Genomic DNA, 18591 nt, shown 5'->3' on the forward strand with positions numbered 1-18591 from the left:
ACTTGTTTTGAAGTGATCACCAAATTCTGGGAGGCTGCTGAATTGCTATGTGGAGTTTCTGGGGTTGAAAACCACTCTGCTGGCAACTTCGCTGATGGCTTGGGCTCGAGTGACTGAGTGTTCTTCAAAGACCTCCTTTAACCTCCTTTGCAAATTTAAGTGATTGAAGTTTTATAACCATCTTGGCTACTAGACTTATCGGTCTTTTAGAAAGCTGTTTCCTCACTTCATTAGAAAATAGTTGAAGTGGTGAAACATAAGGTGTTATTCAGGAAGGACAGGGAAGAGTGGAAGTCAGAGAGTAGCTCTAAGATGAATCTGGTTTATGTGTTTTTGATAAGGTGGTGATAACTTTGTCGGATCTAAGTGTCTGCAAAGTTTTCTTATGGTTCTGACCCGAGAAATGCCACTCAGCCTGTGTCTCTAATTCAGCATCTGTCTATATTCCCCTCTTCTGAAACTGGTAAAAACTGCTTCAGCTAGGTAATGGGCCAAAATACACAGACTGTGCATTTTTCTTAACTTCTTTGAGAAGAATGAACTCATTCCCATTCTTGTTCATCATTCTCTTTCCTTATGGTATACAGCTCTCTGCTCCTCTGAATCCAGGGCTGGATATAACACACTGCTAACGGTGCTCAAGTCATTTCCCTGTATGCTACCAGGCATGCGATAGGCAACAGCTGAGCCTTTCAGCCATATAGCAACAGCAGCAGGCCCTGAAAAATAGAATTTTATACCTCCCACCACCAACAATTAATGCAACCCAATTTCTGCTTCTAGCATGCATAAACATTCCTCTTCAAAAATAGCTTTTAGGCAAGCCTTTCAGCTTAGAAGTTATTCAAATGATTGAATGATTTATTTTTTTTTTTTTAAGATCGATGATGCTAGGAATACGGGAGATAATGGTCTGGGTATCATCTTGTCATCTCAAATATGAAGCTTGTACCTGTATTGTTAGAAGTTTTGGGAAACTATGGAAGTTTTAACAGTTTCTTTTTTTCTGCTCCTCTAGTTCCCTGAGCCAGATAAGCCTGTGAGGCTTTTTGAATCTCAGACAGCTGCTGGTGTTATAAGTACTTCTTAATTGCATATTTTGGAGAGGCTATAATGGCCCAGTGATTTCCTAGATTTGGAGGCCAGAAGGCATCACCGTGATCATCTACTCTGACCTCCTCCAGAGATGTAGGAATCACTGGGTGAAATCCCATTAAATGGATTAAATAGTAAGTGTAAAATTAAAAAGATAATAAAATTTAATATTTCTTCTTGGTGCTGGTCCAGGTCTTAAGGTAGTGAGATAGTGCAGTGCAAATGTACCTGATTTCCATGTTTTCTCCCTATACTGTGTTGCAGAAAAGAAATCTCTCTCACTATTTAGTAAGTGTTGGCTTTTTTTTTTTCCTTGAATGCTTCTACTTTAATATAGAAAAGTAATCTTGTTGGTGGATGTTAGGCTATCCATGCATCTGTAACAGCTGGCATATCATCCCTGTTATGGCCCTGCTTATAGCCTGAGACCTCATATGTATGTGACACATCACTTAGCAAAGATGATGGAGAGGACATATATTATGTCCTCAGGATCCAGGAGTAGATCTGGCACCTACGTTTCATCTGCCAGCTTGTGTAAAACTGAATACACCCCAGAATCCCCCACTGGAGAGCCAGGACCACCTATGCATCCCGTGCGTTACCAAAACCAAGCGCGGTCCTGGAGGCACCTTGTCACATGCCATAGTACAGATCACCTTTTTTGAGCACTCTGGTTCTTTTCAAACACTGCTTACTTTGGAAAGGATCAGATATCATCACTTTTCCCATTATTTTTATCTTTGTTTTTTAGCAGTGCAATAGGTTATGCAGAGCACCTACTATGCAGCTGTTAAGCTGGTTGCTTTAAACAACATGGCACCAATCCTGTATTGCAATAGTCACACTAATGAGGTAAAAGTAACTCTCGGACTGACATAGTCTGAATTCCAGTAAAGGTGAAGTCAATACCAAGGCAACTTGAAGTGTAGTATTTGCTTTTCCTGAAATTGATTGTGCGTTTCCTGTCCCTCCCGACTCAACATAGGTGATTTACAGTCAATAGCACGTGTGTGTGTGTAAGGATCCACTGTAATTCAGCAAGGAGATTCTTCAGGAAAGATCTGACATATAGGGTTTTGTGTATTCCTCTGAAACAAACTTGGACAAATAAGATACCTGATGTTATTACTCTGTGGATTCAAACAAAGTCTAGAAACGTGTATCCACCTATCTCCAGTGGCATAGCTGTGGGAGGCTGCAATCAGAAGTGTAAAAGCTCTGTGTTTCTGTGCTGGTTCTGGTGCATCCCATGTGAAATTTCCCACAGCATTGGCAGGCACAGATAACCCTCCCCCCTTGCTGCTGGTGGCGGTGAAGATGGAAGTTCCTTCACAGCAACCCTTTTCTTCTTGTCAGCCAGAAGGTTTGTTGGTCTTGTTCTGATTCTCTGCAGAGGAGAAAAAGTCTTCAGAGCACAGAAAATTTCCCTGGCATGTAAAAAGCATGCTGTGTCATTCATTACTTAAATGAAGGCTAGTTTTGCTTAATAGAGTGGTAAAACTAAAGCAAAATGTGTCTCAATTGATTTAATTACCATACCCATCCTACTGAAAACCAGAGGTGTCTTGCTAAGTAAAAAAGAAACTTCTGATATTTCCAGTCTGGAACACTTGATGTCTGTAGTGCAGGGCGGGGGAAAAAAAGAGACAGTAACTGTGGGCAAATAGTTGGTCAGCAAAGTGCCTCGCCAGGTGGATAAAGACGGATTTGGTTTTGCTCTGGCTGGTGGAATAGGTGAGCTGGTGTAGTAGGTGTTTGTGCTGCACTGGTTTCTCCTCAGGTGGCCACTTCCAAAGTGCTCATGGACTTCATGAGTTGCTTGGATTTTTCTGATGTAATGTTTCCTTCAGCAGCGCCAATATTGTGGAAATGTCTACCCAGAGATGCAAAATATGCTGGAATTGCAAGAGGTTCTCACTTGAATAATCAATTTGGGTAATGCAAAAGGGGTTATGAATTATCAGGCTGGAAGAGTAAACAAGATTAGAGCTAAGTGCTTTTGGGGACTGTGCAAAAAATAGTCAAAGGCTAATTGCAAAGGAGTGGGTGAGGCAAGCCCATAAATTAGAAGGGGTGAGAATGGAAAATGGAGAGGTCAGGTAGTATGATGGTCAGGTAAAACAAGCAGTGAAGGAAATGAGAGGGCAAGAAAGATGGTGGGTGTATCTTTAGGTAGAAAGCTCACAAAAGCATAGAGTAGTGATTAAATTGTGGGTACAGTGAAGAGCATCTCAACAAAGAACATAAAAGTAGATGAAATGGCATATAGGATAAAAGAGTTAAGAATAAAAGATTAGACTGAGTAGTCAAGGGAGGTCAAAAAAGGCAAGAAATCGAAAACACAATATCTGAAGTTGAGAATTGATATCTACTGTAATATTTAAGGAAGAATAAGGGAGAGTTAAAGTGGAAGATACTTGTGAATGAGTGAAAAAAGCAAAAGAAAATATGGGAGAAAAATTAGTACCCTCCTGTAGAAACTAAAGGAAAGAAAAAGATTTTGTGTTTTACAGGGACTGAAGGGTCCAGCAAGCGGGAAGGATAACAAACCTCCTTTCACAGTCCTTAAACAGTGTGCAAGAGCTTTACGAAAGTCACTGTTCCTAAGATGCAAACTGTAAAGCAAAATACAAGAGATGTTTTTCAAAACCAGCCAGAGCATCATTTCTTATGCATCTATGTTTTCCAACCTTGAGCATAAGTCACTATGACTGTCATTTTTGTAGCCTCCATTGTACTAGAAAACTCTAAGTCACAAGATAGCAAGCCACAAAACAATAGCAACTCTGCATATAAATACATATATTACATTGTACAGTGCATTTTATCCTGTTGTATCTAACTCCTTTCTGATAATAATTAGTTCAGCAACATCATGTCTTCTGGAGAAAGGAGATGAAAGCCAAGGAACACAAAAACTAAAGATACGGAAGCTATTGGCTTCAGTGTAGACACTTATATGGAAAGCTTTGATTTTGGAATGCCCTGTAAGGTTTATAGGGTCTGGTCTTTGAAGATTTCAAAACCAAACTAGCTCTTCCAAATGAAGGTCATGGTCACCTACAGTTTCTCAGTATATTTGTGAAGTAGATTCTGAATGTCCTAGGTGCAGTATCTCAAATTTGAAGAAACTAAAAAGAGAAGTCAAACATTTGTATGTAATTTGAGCAAGAATTCCAGCCACAATGTCTTCTGAAGAACCTCAACCCCACTTTGTTTTCTTTTTTTTTTCTTTTTTTTTCTTTTTCTTTTTTTTTTTTTTTTAAACACTAGTTTCTGGACTTAACAGATAACAACCTATTGCTCTTAGTGACTTATTACTGAGATGAATGGGGATTGGTGAATGAAGGAAATATGTCATGAAAACTAAAGTGGGAGAAACTAGGTCTTATGAGCCTGCAACAGCTGAAACAGAGATGTGTCCAAGGTTTGTGGGGATCTTGCTTCCGTCTTCTGATGGCTTTGAGTCCCGTCTCCAAGTCCTGCATGTGACCTTTTTCATTATGAGAGAAGCAGGATTATTTTATGGTTTGTTTCTTCTGAAGAAGTATGGAATAGATCTTCTGAGCTAACTCGAAGCAAAAATGGTCCAGAAGTAGTAGGATTGCAATTCTCGCCTCTCAATCTCCAGTAATCTCACCTCCTATTTGCCCTACCTTTTATTCTTCTCCCTCCTCTTCTCCTCTTCTGCCGTTCTCCCCTGTGCTCTGGAGTGTTCAGCCTGAATCTGAACAAAAGTTAAGAGTGTTGTATGGGGTGTAAATACATGTTTCTCTGCTGACTTTGGGCCATAGGTGGTAAATGCATTAGCCTGAGCAGCTACAAGTTTTAATAGTTGGCATTATGCAAGTACACAGGATCTATTGTTGACTGTGCAAGTATCAAAGCCTATTGATTAGCTGCTACATGGGCCATAATAAAACTATTATTATTAATTATGATGGAAAAGTATATGTGTGTCCAGGTAGCAAGTTACCTTTTTTATTCTTTTCTCAATTTATTGCTGAGGGACAGTAGATTATAAGTCACCTTTGCATTTTGAGAGAAAAAAGAACCTAACATTCTTGCATTATTTCAGACTAAAGGGGATGTCTTATTGTCTTCCCAATTTCTACTGGAAGAAATCGTTACTAATATTTGTGAGCTGTTCCACATAGAAATCACTGATTTTATAACCTCTGTAATATAGGAGAGCAGTAATCTGTTTTTCAATATAAGGTCAAGTTGCTCTCATCTAATCTTATGTGTTCCTTTCTTACAGTTTCTATGCTAGAAATTGCAAAAGGAAGTGCTCTTCTAAAAGATACGTTTATTGAGCGAAGATTAGTTGTTTGTCATTATTGACAGCGCTAGGGATATGAAACCTGTTTCCTAAAGCCATTGGTTAGAGCTACCCATTTCTTTATGGCTACAGCTATAAAATAAAAAATATATACAAAAATATTCTATTTTACACAATATGAAAAACATAATGTGTATTTAATCTTAAACTTCTAACAGTTATTCTCTGAGGTGAACTATGTATGGTTTCCGTTATAATAAACCTATGAGCTTTGGCTGCTCTTCCCTATATTGCATAATTTAGCTAAAGCACTGCTTTGTGAATAAAATAGGTACTGGCACAAAATAAAATACTGGGGGGGGGGGGACGGGGGAGGATTCTCTCTGGTCAAAGTGGATAAACTCCAATACTCCTCTGTAAGGTACATGCAAGCCTTTTTGGTCATGTATCACATATACAGGACAGCTTCCAAATTAATTCTCTTGTCCTCTGTGTCCTCAAACAGTGCCAAAGGAGCTATCATTTTAGAAGGAGACTAAGCTACCTTTTAAACTCAGAGCTCTAAATCCAAGATCTTACTTCATTCTTCTGCTTATTTTTCTCTTCCCTTCCTCTGTCCCCTCTCAAAAGAGGCGATGCTGGAAGTACTCATTATCTCCAATGAACAATATTGATTAATGGTGAGACTACCAAGGAATGGAGGAGCTGCTAAGGCATTCTCCTCAATAAGGATGTGGTACAAAAGCACTGATATCAATATATATTCTTTAAGCTTATAGCACGGTGTTAATTTTCTGTTGCATTTGGGAGAGGTCCTTAGCTGGAACAAATCTGCAAAATTGATTTGCAATGAGGAGATAGGATACAGATAGGAGCAGTGATAGTGTAGTTATGTCAGCTTGGACCAAGAGATCCTCTGTATCTGTCTGTTGCATCGGTGTGATCTGCAGATCTGGCTATTGCTAATTCCTGCTGCACACAGACTGGCATTTTACTCTGGACTTTTTTTTTGGTAAGAATTTTAGCCCTCTGGAAACAGGACAACATATGTGTTGAGTTACAGCGCTGGGATGTCACAGTACCCTGAATGGTCTTGTTACAATATCTTTATGCAGAAGTATAGGTTATTAAGCCTCATTTGTTGTACCTTTCTATTTTAGCCTCCAAGTGTTGCCTATGGATAGAGTGGAAAAAACAGCTGTGGAGGCAACTGCAGTAGTTTTACTTTATGTTCGGAGCTTAAATTCAGGCTTAGAGCCTGAATTAAGTGTATAGTTACAGCTAGGCTTATTTTAAGACAAACTGTTTAGGTAGTTTGAAGTCAGGATAATTGCTACTTGTGCTCCACAGAGATGCTTATTCCTCAAGGCCTGGACATGCTACTCTGACCTAGGGAAGTACAGATAGGAGCAGTGATAGTGTAGTTACAATTTTTTTCTGCCCTGTGAATTTTGCAGAGTAAAAAGAGTAGAAACTGGTGATTTTGGAGCCTCATACATCCCTTTTTAATATTGATAGGAAACATACACTAATATGGCAATTAAATAAGCAAACTTTTGCACATTTTCTTTAGAGCCTGGGCTTTAATAATTATGAGAAAATTCAAAGAAACTGTGTATGAGCCCAACTCTCTTCCTAGATTTTATTTCTTTTCTGAATTCTACTTGCAGATGATTTACCTGTCTTATATTCACAGTGGAGTCTAATAAGCTGCATTTGCTCCAGTGACTTGTCAGTAATCCTCTTGCAGGCTGTGCTCTCCACATTACTGCTAACTGTAAGAATGGCGGCCTCTTGTCTTTCTCTTTTCCTCTCTATCTTCCCACTTCTATTCTTCCCACCCTCTACACGTGCTTTGTTGCATTTTTAATTTAGATCATTCCAGCTACTTCAGAAATGTGTATCCTTCCAAACCATATTCTTCAACTTATTTTTAATTAAATTCTTTGGTAAATAGCAACATCAGATGATTAGAGTAGAGAATGGAGGTGGCTGAGGTTTAATTCTGGGTTTTATTCCTTCACTGTATTTCAATTATAGTAATACTTTTACAAATCAATGCTTGATTGCATAATCTGAGTTCTCCTTTTTACTTTTGACTGGCCAGTACTACTTCTATGGTTTTGTTGCAAGCTTCTTGTTCCAGCTGTGCATTAAGTGGCTTTGAAAAGCTAGCTCAAAAGATAAGCTTAGATAATCAAAGCCACGCTAACACAGGCTTGATTTGCTCTTGCAGGGGTATAGCACAGAAAGCAGTGACTGAGGTCTGGTACACTTCTGCTGAGCCCTGGTCACGTTGTCACTTCAGGCAGGTTATCTTCAGCTGCAGTGAACCAGGCTGAGCCTTCCGTCCTCTGGACATTTTTGTTCATCCTGTTGTCGGTTCAGATGTGGCTGTCTTTGTATTGCACATTCAGATGAGACTGACGGAGTCCTAGAGCTGATGGAATAAAGGAAAGGAAGGTGAATACATGCTGTAATATTCTATTGCATTTTGGGGAGGAAAGTGTTTATCTTATTATTGTCTCAGATATTAGTGCTGGAATAGAAAATCACAATACTGATACAGTTTCTTATGCACCTGACAGCTGTAGCAAGGCATGTGCTGGAGAATGTGCTGCTTGCAATGCTGAGGGTGTCTCTGACAATTAGACTTTTTTTTTTTTTTTAAAGAAGAAGAAAGCACTCAGCTTTTTGTTCTCATCTTAGGTAGATTGCAAGCCCCCAGTTCCACATCTGTTTCACATTCCTTTCATCATGTCCTCCCTTAGTCGTCTTTTTCATAAGGTAAACAATCTTAGTCTTTTCCATCTCTGTTTATGGGAGAGCTCTGCTCTGCTACTCTCTCTAGAGCTTTCTTGGGGGTGTATGTAAGAACCATGGTGGGCAACTGCAGGGTGTGAAGGAAAGATGTTATTCTAGTAACTAATGCTTTGTTAGTGATGGAGGTTTTCTGTTTCAAAGTACACGGTGAGCTTCTAGGGCACAGTTACATCTTTGCAGTGGGTTCCTTCTGTTAGGATTACTTCTGTGGGCAAAGGATTTTAAAAATTATTCCCTAATAGAAACATTTTCAATAGAGAAAATGGATTTGTCTGTGTATTTGAGATATGTGTATAATACTGTTAGTATATATGCAGATGTATTCACTAAAGTTATACATTAAAAATATGACTTTCGGTTGTGAGGTCAAGAATTGGAGAACTGGGAAAATCTAGATTTATAGTTCTTTGTGCAATCTTAATTCTATGCATGCTGGATTTTTTTCCAACACTTATCTTCCAACACTGACCTCTTATCTTGCTCAAAGCCCAGTGTTTGGAAAAGTGGTTAAGATCATGGAATTTGAAAAACACGTCATAATCCTGAAAGGGCAGAATAAAGACTGCATGGCAGCATAAAAGTCTGCCATTTCCTAAGCTTAAGTGTGTGATTTGCAATCTAAACATTTTAATGTATTTTCTTCTATGTTATTTCCTACTTATTTTGTTAAAGGCCAAGAGAAAAACAATTCTGTTATAAGTAATTGCAGAGGCTCTTATATGGCATATCATCAGGGTCTGAGAGCCTTCCCTTCAGCACCGCCACGTCACCTGTGGCAGCAGCTGGCAGCATCAACTGAAACTGTGGAAGAAAAGTAGCCTGTGCAAGTTGAGGTTTCTCATTTTTTGTAAGAAGGGACATTTCCTCCCTCTGGGGTGCTGCTGGAGACGGGAAGAAGCAGTGAGGACATGCAGTGCAGCTGGGTGTTTGCACTTGGCTCAGCTGCTGTTAGCTGTGCTGTCCTAAGAAAACAGAAAATGGTGTCTTAGAGTTTTGAGAATGCTAGAAGAAGGGAACAAACTGACTGTCCTAACTTCTTTCTCACCACTGTATCTGTTTTTTTATTGACATACGTTGAGAAAATATGAGGTAATTAGTGGAAAGGATATCGATTTTATATTTAGGCATTGCTGAATTTTTCTTTCTCTTGTAAAAGGGTACACTATCACTGTTTCTTTCATATAGCAACATTTCTTTGATACAGCTAAGAAATTAGTTTCCCAGAATTCAGGGTACTTATGTTTGCTTATGTCCACAGACAAAATACCACTTTTTGAATAAAATGTTATTCAGGCTCCTATCGTGTCACTGATAATTGTTATTAATGGAATATGTGTTAATCTTCCTGGTAGACCTGCCAAGCCAAAGAATAAAAGTCTAAGGAAGTAGAATTAATAACTCTGTTGCAATGCATCATATAGATAAGCCAGTAATTGCAAGGTCAGATGGGTGTACATAGATAGATGGTTAACTGGTTATGCTGTAATGAAAGCACAGACCTTTTACATATGTTTATGAATAATGTTTCTCATAAAGACACTAGATTGATTGTCTACAAAGACATCTTCTGAACCAGAAACGATCAACAATCATGGTAATGAAATATTAAAGATAAATTTGTGAATCCATGTTAGAAGTAAATTTCAAGACCTTATAACTTGCTGCTCAGTCATTTCTTATTCCAGCAATGAGATAAATGAAAAATTCTGATAAAAGAATGTTCCATCTTTTTTTCTGTTAACATATTTACCAATATCTTTATAACTGATGTGCCTTTTCTTTAGCCTAAATGAATCAAAAGCTTCAAATCACTGACAAAAGGGAGAGTTGAAAAATACATAGCATGAGTTTCTTTGAGAGAATCAGTATATAGTTATATTTTGTGTTATAAGAGACACAAGAATTAGATTTGTTGGTTTCCTAGCAACTAAGGGTCTCAGGATTTTAAAGCTGAAGATCAAACTTCTATCACCTGCTTAGAAGTACAGACAGATGTGTATTAATAAAAACAGTTTCTGAAATAATTTCAGCATAAGCCACTGAACTACTTTATAGTAGTCTAAAAATAATAATATCTAGGTTCCTAGATCAATATCAACCCTAATCACAGGTTGGCAATAACTAATGTCTCTCTCATTCAAGATATTTATCAAATTCTGTTAAATGTGTCCTTTGAGCCTTTTCAGGGGAACAATGAGATCAACTGTTGGGAGAAAGGAAGTTGGAACTTCAGAAAGAATTCAATTTTCATCTTTTGTATGCATCTGGTTGTGTCATTTTAAACTCCAGTTTGTTTTTAGTCCTTTGTCATGCTAGTCCTTTTTTATGCTTTGAAATTCAGATTCCAGTTTGGCTTTTTTTGCTAAAATACTTTGCAGTATTAGCACATACAGCTTCTGTGTAGTAGCTTCCCAACCCATGTGTTTCACTGGTTAAATGCAGAATACTCTTCAGGATGAAAAGATGGTCTACAACCACTACTCCTCTAATTAGTGATAGTCTGAACATACAGGCATTCAAGTCACACGTCCCCTTGGAGGCACTTGAGCTCAGCACAGTGCAGGTACTTCCAGCTGTTGCTCGCAATGACGCTGGTTCCTGGGCATGGATCCGTGAGATTTTCCTTGGTGCATGAACTGCTTTGCAGAATATGCCCTAATTTACACAAGTGGGCGTAGCAGCTTACCAGCAAACTCTGATTTCAAGATGGGAAATATAAACTTAGTGGTGGCTAACGTTTTCATGAGTTGAGTTCTGGGTTAATAAAAGCGGACGCTTGCATTTGACACTTTAGCAGTTTGAAATACACATTGCAGCATTGTCAAATGAAAAGTAGCAAACAATAGGTAGGCTGAAAAAATTCACAGGAAACAATAATGAAATAATGCCAAATAACTGGAAGTCATGACATTTACAAATGGAAGAGAGCACTAAATTTGATGTATACAGTTTTGGCCTTAAATAAGTAGTTTTGAAATCCACTTGTGAGGCAGAACACTTGTTACTTAAGATACGTTCTGTTACTTCCAGTTTCCCTGGACAGTTGACTGGCTTTTAGCAAGTATCAAAAGGGCCTGGACATTTGGTATGAACAATAGTTATAGCTAGAGGTAAATAACTAGTGCTAATATGTTTTAGGATCAATACTGAAGCATGTTAGCAATTGGTTTAAGCTTTCAATGTACTATGGACTGGGACAAATGGTTCCATAGTTATTGCAGATTTATTGTCTCTCTTCTGGAAACAGATGTAGAATATGGAACATGGGACATAAAATCTGATCCGTCTGAAATACCTTTCTGTTCTCGGTGGTGCAGCTCATACTCCTTTTTATGGTTGTTGCTTTTTATATTGTGTCTTTTCATCTGAGTCTGAAGTTTTTTCCAGCCTGATCAAAGCCACTTTCCCTACACTGAGAATACACCCAATTTTGCTTTTGGCACAGTAGCGTATGACTCCTGGGCTGTGGGGAAGGAGTTAGGACCCTGAGGTAAGGTAGGCAAGGTGCTCCTTTCCTTCCAAGTTGAAATTACACTGTAATGTATTTGTACTGTGTCATGATACCTTTCATACTATGTAAAGTGTTTTCTGGTGTCCCACAATGTTGTATGGACAAGGCAAATTGACTGATTTTCACAGATTACGTGCGAGCATCTTCAGTGTGATTTAAGCAATCTAAGCAATCTCCAAACGTGGTAAGCACGAACATTCACTGACGACAGCTCAGTTGTTGCCATTACTGGTGGTTCTATCTACTGCAGTGGAGTCCTGGAAACATGGGAAATTCTGCAGTATTTCAGCATGCTGTGCTTAAATGCACGCTCTACTACACAGGCAGCACGAGCAGCTGCCTGTCACCTGGGCTTTCCTTGCCCTTCCTCCTGTCATAGCAGATACTCAGGGCTGTGCTGTCGTGCCCTCAGTGCAGCCGCCCTTCTCTCTGCAGCTCTCTTTCCAACTAGGAAGCGTGAAGGGTCAGCCCCATCTACTGCTGTAGTCAGCTCCCCTTTGGTTTGGATTGCACTCCACAGAGCTGATAGTTTGTCTCACTTGTCACCATGACATTGATCCACTTTAAACTCAGCTCCTCTGTTCAGTAGTTTTCTTCCATTCCTTGCAATTCAACACATTCTTATTTATTTATTTATTTATTTTTATTTTGGCAACTTATTTTATTTTGGGCAACTAATATAATTGAAAACTCTTGCAGAAAACACAACACAAGGATGGCAAAGTCCATCTCTTAAATTTCTGTAATACTAGCTGTACGAACACAGTATTAATGAAGTCTGTTTTCATTAGGAAACATGGGTACTTTGTGGCAACAACGTAGCATAAATACAACTGAGATTTTTCTTGACTTCTAGTCTATCTGAGAAACCATAATTTTGCCCAGACAATAAGGTTTTTACCATGCAGAAGCTGCTGTTATGTTGCCCTTGAAACTTAACAAACTGGGTGCCAGGAACTTGGCCTAAGGATGCAACACTCCCTACACAGTAATGTGAACTATTAAGCAAATGGCACAGAGTAATGTTCTTTCGCTGAGCAAAAATGCTCTCATTTAGGTAAAATTTCAGCCTGCTGTTGGCTGTTACAAGCCAGAATGGCAAAGAGAAATAAAATGTAAAAGCAATATGAGTTTGAATCAAATTATGATAAGAGTCAGATGGTGCCATTACCCAGATATCCCCATAGGCAAGCATTAGTAAAATTTGCCATAATGGTATGCTGAAATATAATTCTCTGGTGGCAAGGACACTGAGATTCTAAAATCAACATTTAAGTCTTTCACAAACCTCAGAAAATCAAAGCTGGACACTTAAGTACAGAGGAACCCCACTGAAACCAGTGCATGTGTGTTCCGCTGGGTTGGAGCTGTGAACTGAACTGGCCGTGTTTCGGTTGCATTGAAACTGATAGCGTTGTGCCTAGACACGATACGTGCAATGTTATTGTACAAGTGACCAAGAGAACATGGGTGCCAGAACAAAGCCTGACCAAAGGGTAAGAGTGAACCAGTTACGCTGTTGAGCTCCTACTGATGCAAACAACCCCATCAAAAGCAGTCAGATTTCTTTTGTGAGTGTCTTGAAAAGTGAGGAGTTTGCAGTCTGAACCATAAACATAAGTACTGCTTTGTACTGCAGGAATATGTAGAGTTAAATGAGTGTGACTAATTCAAGTATTTTGAAGTAGGATATGTTTTCTCTGGGCTTTTTGCTTGAATTTGGTGTTGTTTTTAACTGTTTAAAAGAATTTAGCCATGCATGCATTCTACATCTGCGTGTTCTACTTAGAGCAGGAATGTTTGGTTGAATTAGATAAATTTTCAGAATGGATGAAATTCTATAGGTTTATGCAAGGGAAAATATGTCCCAGTGCAGTCCTACAGGCATTTGCATGTCTCTTTGCAGGCAGGACAAGGACTTGAGGAAGCAATGAAATCTGAAGCACTGGTCACCAGGCAAATATTTAAGAGGTTTGACTTTTGAGCTGCATAGCTGCTCCATGAGCCATCGGCTGCCTTTCAGCCTCTGTTCCTGCATTTGCCATCTGTCTTCTCTAAATACAGCCTAACCTCCCTGGGGCAAATGCCATTTTTCTGTTCTGTTTGCACAGTGCCTTGCACAATGAGACCTCACTCCTAGCTACATTAGTAGTATAAAAAAATTTTTGAAAAGAGGCCTAAGTTTTTGAGAGACTGTTCAGAGCTTATTAGAGACTAGGGCATTTTATTCTTCACATTATTTCTTGCCTCCGGCCTAGGGTGGTTTACAGACTGACTGAGTGGTGCACCTAGACTGTGTCAGCTTGGGAGGATTTTGTTTGTCTTGCCTTTGTTTCCTTGTTCATTTTGTTTGTAACAGGCCAAATGGTCTTTCCTGATCCTGTGTTGCTTGAGGAGCCACCTCACATGGTACATAAGCAAAGCAGTCTATCAAGTTGGTTTTATTTATTAATAAGATACATCTGAGCATTTCAGAATAGCTGGGGTGAGAAGTTTTACGGTTGGCCCTGACACTGTTATTTCTTCTCAGCCTGTCTCAGGCTCCATGGGTCATCCTCCCTCCCAGCATGACCTGGTTGTTGAGTATCCTGGACCTTTGGGATATGACAAAATGTTATTGACTGTAATTCTAATATGCCAGGAAGGGCTGAATTACCCAATATGAAGGAGGGGGCTAGAAAGGATGTGAGTTATACAAAAGTGGTATGTTCTGGTTTCTCTCCAGAAACAGGAGACCATTTCCCTGCTCCCACTGCATACCTTTCACACATGTGTGATTCCCATAAGCTTAATGTCTGTCTTTTGGTTTGAAGCATCCCATCAAGTGTGCCAGGCTCCCTACGCTTCTGGCAGAGGAGAGAGAGAATTTCCATTAATCTGCAGTATCTGACATGGTAATAGGACTCGGAGCATTTACCTGTTTCCCACGCTCCAAACAGGTGCTTTTGGAAATGCTTCTTTTCTGTTGACCTTACCGAAGTATCACTTTTAAGAGCTATGTGAGGGAATTTGAAAATGTCTAGCGGGGTTACGTTCCCACGAACAGCATGCAAGTGCAGATGCCCTTACCTGTGTGGGTGACTTAGAAAACCCTGTATTAGGGGCTGAGGTCACCTTGAAAGCAGAAAGCCAATTTCTATCTTTAACCTCTGTTTTGATATTCTGTTTGAGCTGTGTAATTATTACAGCTATGTCACTTGTGCATGTGTTCTCTCAAGAATTTGTGCAAAGTAGTTAAGGGAAAACACATATTTCAGGGTGAAAGTTGTAGAAAACCACCTGACTGAGGCTTACTGTTCTATGGGATAACAGGGGGTCTAGGGGAAAGCATCTAAAGAAAGTTTTTTCTGCCTTTGGGCACCTTAATCCGCATTTTGCTTCACCTTGATGATACAGATGGGTGTGTGAGCAACCCTCTATCTAACCAAGCCTGGGTGCCCTCCCGACCAGAATAATTCATGCTAACTGTGCAAAACAATATGCTTGTTAGGAGGGTTAATAGCAACAGAATGATGGAGACCTACTTTGAAATATAGCCTGCATTAATAAAGGTATGGGCATTCACTGGTGTCAAGCTAAATGCCTCTTGTTTTTTATGGAATGTCTATTCTGAAACACAAGGAAAGTAATTTCCTATTGTAATTTTTTTTCAGAGTATCTATCAAATTAGGTTGTTGAGTATTTGCAGAGCAATAACTCAGGATTGACTGGTGGAAATCTTATAATCCAGGAACGTGACCCAGCACAATATCATCCTAATTTCCTCTGTGAGGATTAATTCTGCTGTTTTCTTCCTCCATGACAGCAAATTGAGCATGTGGCAGATAGTGCACAGTAAACGCATCCCGATCTCCCCTAATCTTTACAAACACTTCCAAGTGACCTTTTTGTTGAATGTCCTTTAAAAGCTTCTAGGATATTATCAAAAATAGCCAAAGAAATTACTGACAAAGCAAGCAGGACTCCATTTCTTCTCAAGCTTTGCTGTACAGCTCATATCTTTGCTATGAAAAGTTTTTTTGTCTTCACTGACTCAGCTTGTTTTTCTTTTCTTTGGATTAATCAACTGTTTATTTTTAACTAAACTCAAGTTGAATGAATGCTAAAGGAAGAATTCCTGAATGTGTAATGAAGCAGCCTTTCTGCTGTCTTGTACATTGGAGCGCCTATACACCAGCGTGGCCAAAGTAAACCACTGTGGTGTAGTGATTCACACCTGCACACCTTGTGCTGCAGACAAAGGCCCATCAGGTGTGGCCGGGGAGTACCGGGGGTGATAGAGATGTCAGTGGCAAACTGGATCACCGACTCTGATGTTATGCTACAAGCACGAGCCACAGGACCGCTCCTCCTGCCTCCCTTACTACACCTTCTGGAAGGCACTGTTTCTGATACGGGCACTTCATTGGCCTTTTCACCTGTGTAAATGGACTTTATTTTTGCCCAACTAGACACAAGTTTCATTTTTGGCCAGGCAGGCCATTTACCAGAGTGCCCCAGATGCTTTCAGCACGTCAGACACGTTGGGTTACTCTGGTGTACACGTGAGGCCCTCACAGCATCTGCATGTGCAACAAGAACACTTGTGTCAAGAAAATACTTCATCAAGTTCTTAAACACCTGTGATTCTGCCTAACAAAGTCTCTGCAGCACATAGCTTTTATACCAAAGTTAATGATGCTTTAAGGCAGCGTGGTAGGTCTGGGCTCTGGCTGAAACAGCTGCCATCAATTTCCCGTTGTGCTGTCGGTTTGTATGTTTGACAATCTATCCATTTGTTTCCTTGGTCTCATCCATCATTTGCTCACGGTGCTTTCCAGCAGTTGTTGTCTTCCTACCAGGCCCTAATTTCACCTCCTTAAATTCATCACATGGGTTGTATTTATCCTGATTGAGAATTCATCACAATTACTCCTGCAATGGAGAACAAATTTTAAAAAAAGTAAGTGTCTTTCATGTGCTGTAGCTTATCTGAAAACTATCACCCCTGTTGGAAAGGAAAGGAAACCTAGAGAAAATGGGACTTTGTCACAGATCCTACAGTTCAGTCCTTTCCAAAACTTTGTCAAAACACTGTTCAGTACTTGTTACCCTGGAAGGAGCTCAGTTTGCTCAGAGTTGAGGCCATGCTGTCACCTGCTGGCTCCTTTATTCATGCTTGCATGAATCAATTGCTCATCTAGCTAATCTCTCAAGCTTTTATCACCATGACAGCTGAATAGCACTGTCCTTGATCTTGTCTAACCCTCTTCTTTCATTATATAGAATTTGAGATGTTATATGGAAAAATTACAGGATGCAACACCCTGTTGTCTGCAGATACAGATGGGGCAGGGGCTGAGTGAGCTGCCTCTTGCACCAGCCCATCTTTGCCCACCTGTTCTGTCCTGGTTTAGCACACTGATGTGCAAGAAATGCATCTGGTTTGTTTTTTTTTTTTGCACTTTGTTAATCATGTGGCTCTTCCAAGGGGATTCAGAGCAGGGCTGAGCCTTTGCGATGGTTGTCATGGTTTGGACACCTCTACGCTGGTCACTGCCTGCATTTGCTGAAGGCATTTCTCAGTGAGCAAATCAGTGTTGGGGTGTAGAAGCAAAAAGTGATGAGATCTGAAAGAACGGATGGGGAAAGGTTTGTAGATCTGTCCCCTCCAGCCGTTGCCTCCTGCCAGACCTGAAGGACCCGCTGAGCTCAGTGTGGTCGGCCCGCTCCTCCCTGGCCTGGGGATGCTCTTCCTCTGTCTCCCATGTCTGGCTAGTGGCTCTGATCGTGGCTTCTGCACCGGTGGCTCTGCACCCTGGGCACGCACACCCAACCCCACTCGGGCGTCTGGAGGCAGGAAGCAGTTTTACCTTCCCTCTCAAATATTTCTTCTCACCCATTTCCTATGTCTGGAAAGACTATAATACAATTATGAACAACCCTCACCCCTGTCCCAACAAATTACCATCACTTGTTGGAAAGGCATTTGCTCCCACTGGAAAAATGAGCTGAAACCACAAAGAATTAAAATTTATTTGTATTACAGAGATGCTGAGAAGCTGCATCAGAGACTCGTTGCAGTAAACACCATGCTCACCCGTGTCACAGCTCCAAATTGTTTGCACCTAAGCAAAAAACCCCAAAGCCTCAATGACCTTGTTATCTCTGTCGTATGGGTGAGGAATTTGAAGCATGAGGGCATAAAGGGACTTACTAAAGTTTCCATGAGTAGCCTGTGCCAGAAACAAGGCTTCTCTGAGATCCTCCAGAATTATTTCCTATCTTACCAGAGTAGCTTTCTTCCCCTTGCTTTTCATAAGCAGTTTTTAAAGTGTAGTCTTTGCTTTGGTTTTCTTGATGAGATTATTGCAGTGTTCAAGATACCTGCTGTTTTGGACCTTGTCTGGGCAAGCAGGATAACCTACTGGGGATTTTTCAAAGGGTTTCAAATGAGTTATGTCTCTGTCAAAAGTAAAAACTGATTCTACATGGTTTAAATACACAGAAGGGTCTTATCTCATGACTTATCCAGTCATTATACAATGATTTGTATTATGTAAACATGTAGAGCACTTTTCTGAAATGATGGTTTAAAAAGGCACTGTTTTACAGTGTCCAACCTAAAGTCTGTCCTTTCTCCTAAGCAAATCCCAGGAACTTGCAAGGAGGTTTCCCTGACTTTGGCTTTTCTTTCTTTTCTGTGTGTCTGTCTTTTTTTTTTTTTTTTTTTTTGTTCACTTTGTGAGAGAAAGGAGGACACATCTTTCACATTTTTCATGGTCACTTCAAATCCCATCAATACCTTTCTGCCAAGCAGGGGTTTGAGGTGGTCCAGAACAATTTTCTATTCATCTTCCTTTCCTGTCCGAGCAGTTATTGACCTTCTTTCAATTCT

The sequence above is a fragment of the Harpia harpyja genome, chromosome 18, assembly GCF_026419915.1.
Source record: "Harpia harpyja isolate bHarHar1 chromosome 18, bHarHar1 primary haplotype, whole genome shotgun sequence".
Taxonomy (NCBI): Eukaryota; Metazoa; Chordata; class Aves; order Accipitriformes; family Accipitridae; genus Harpia; species Harpia harpyja.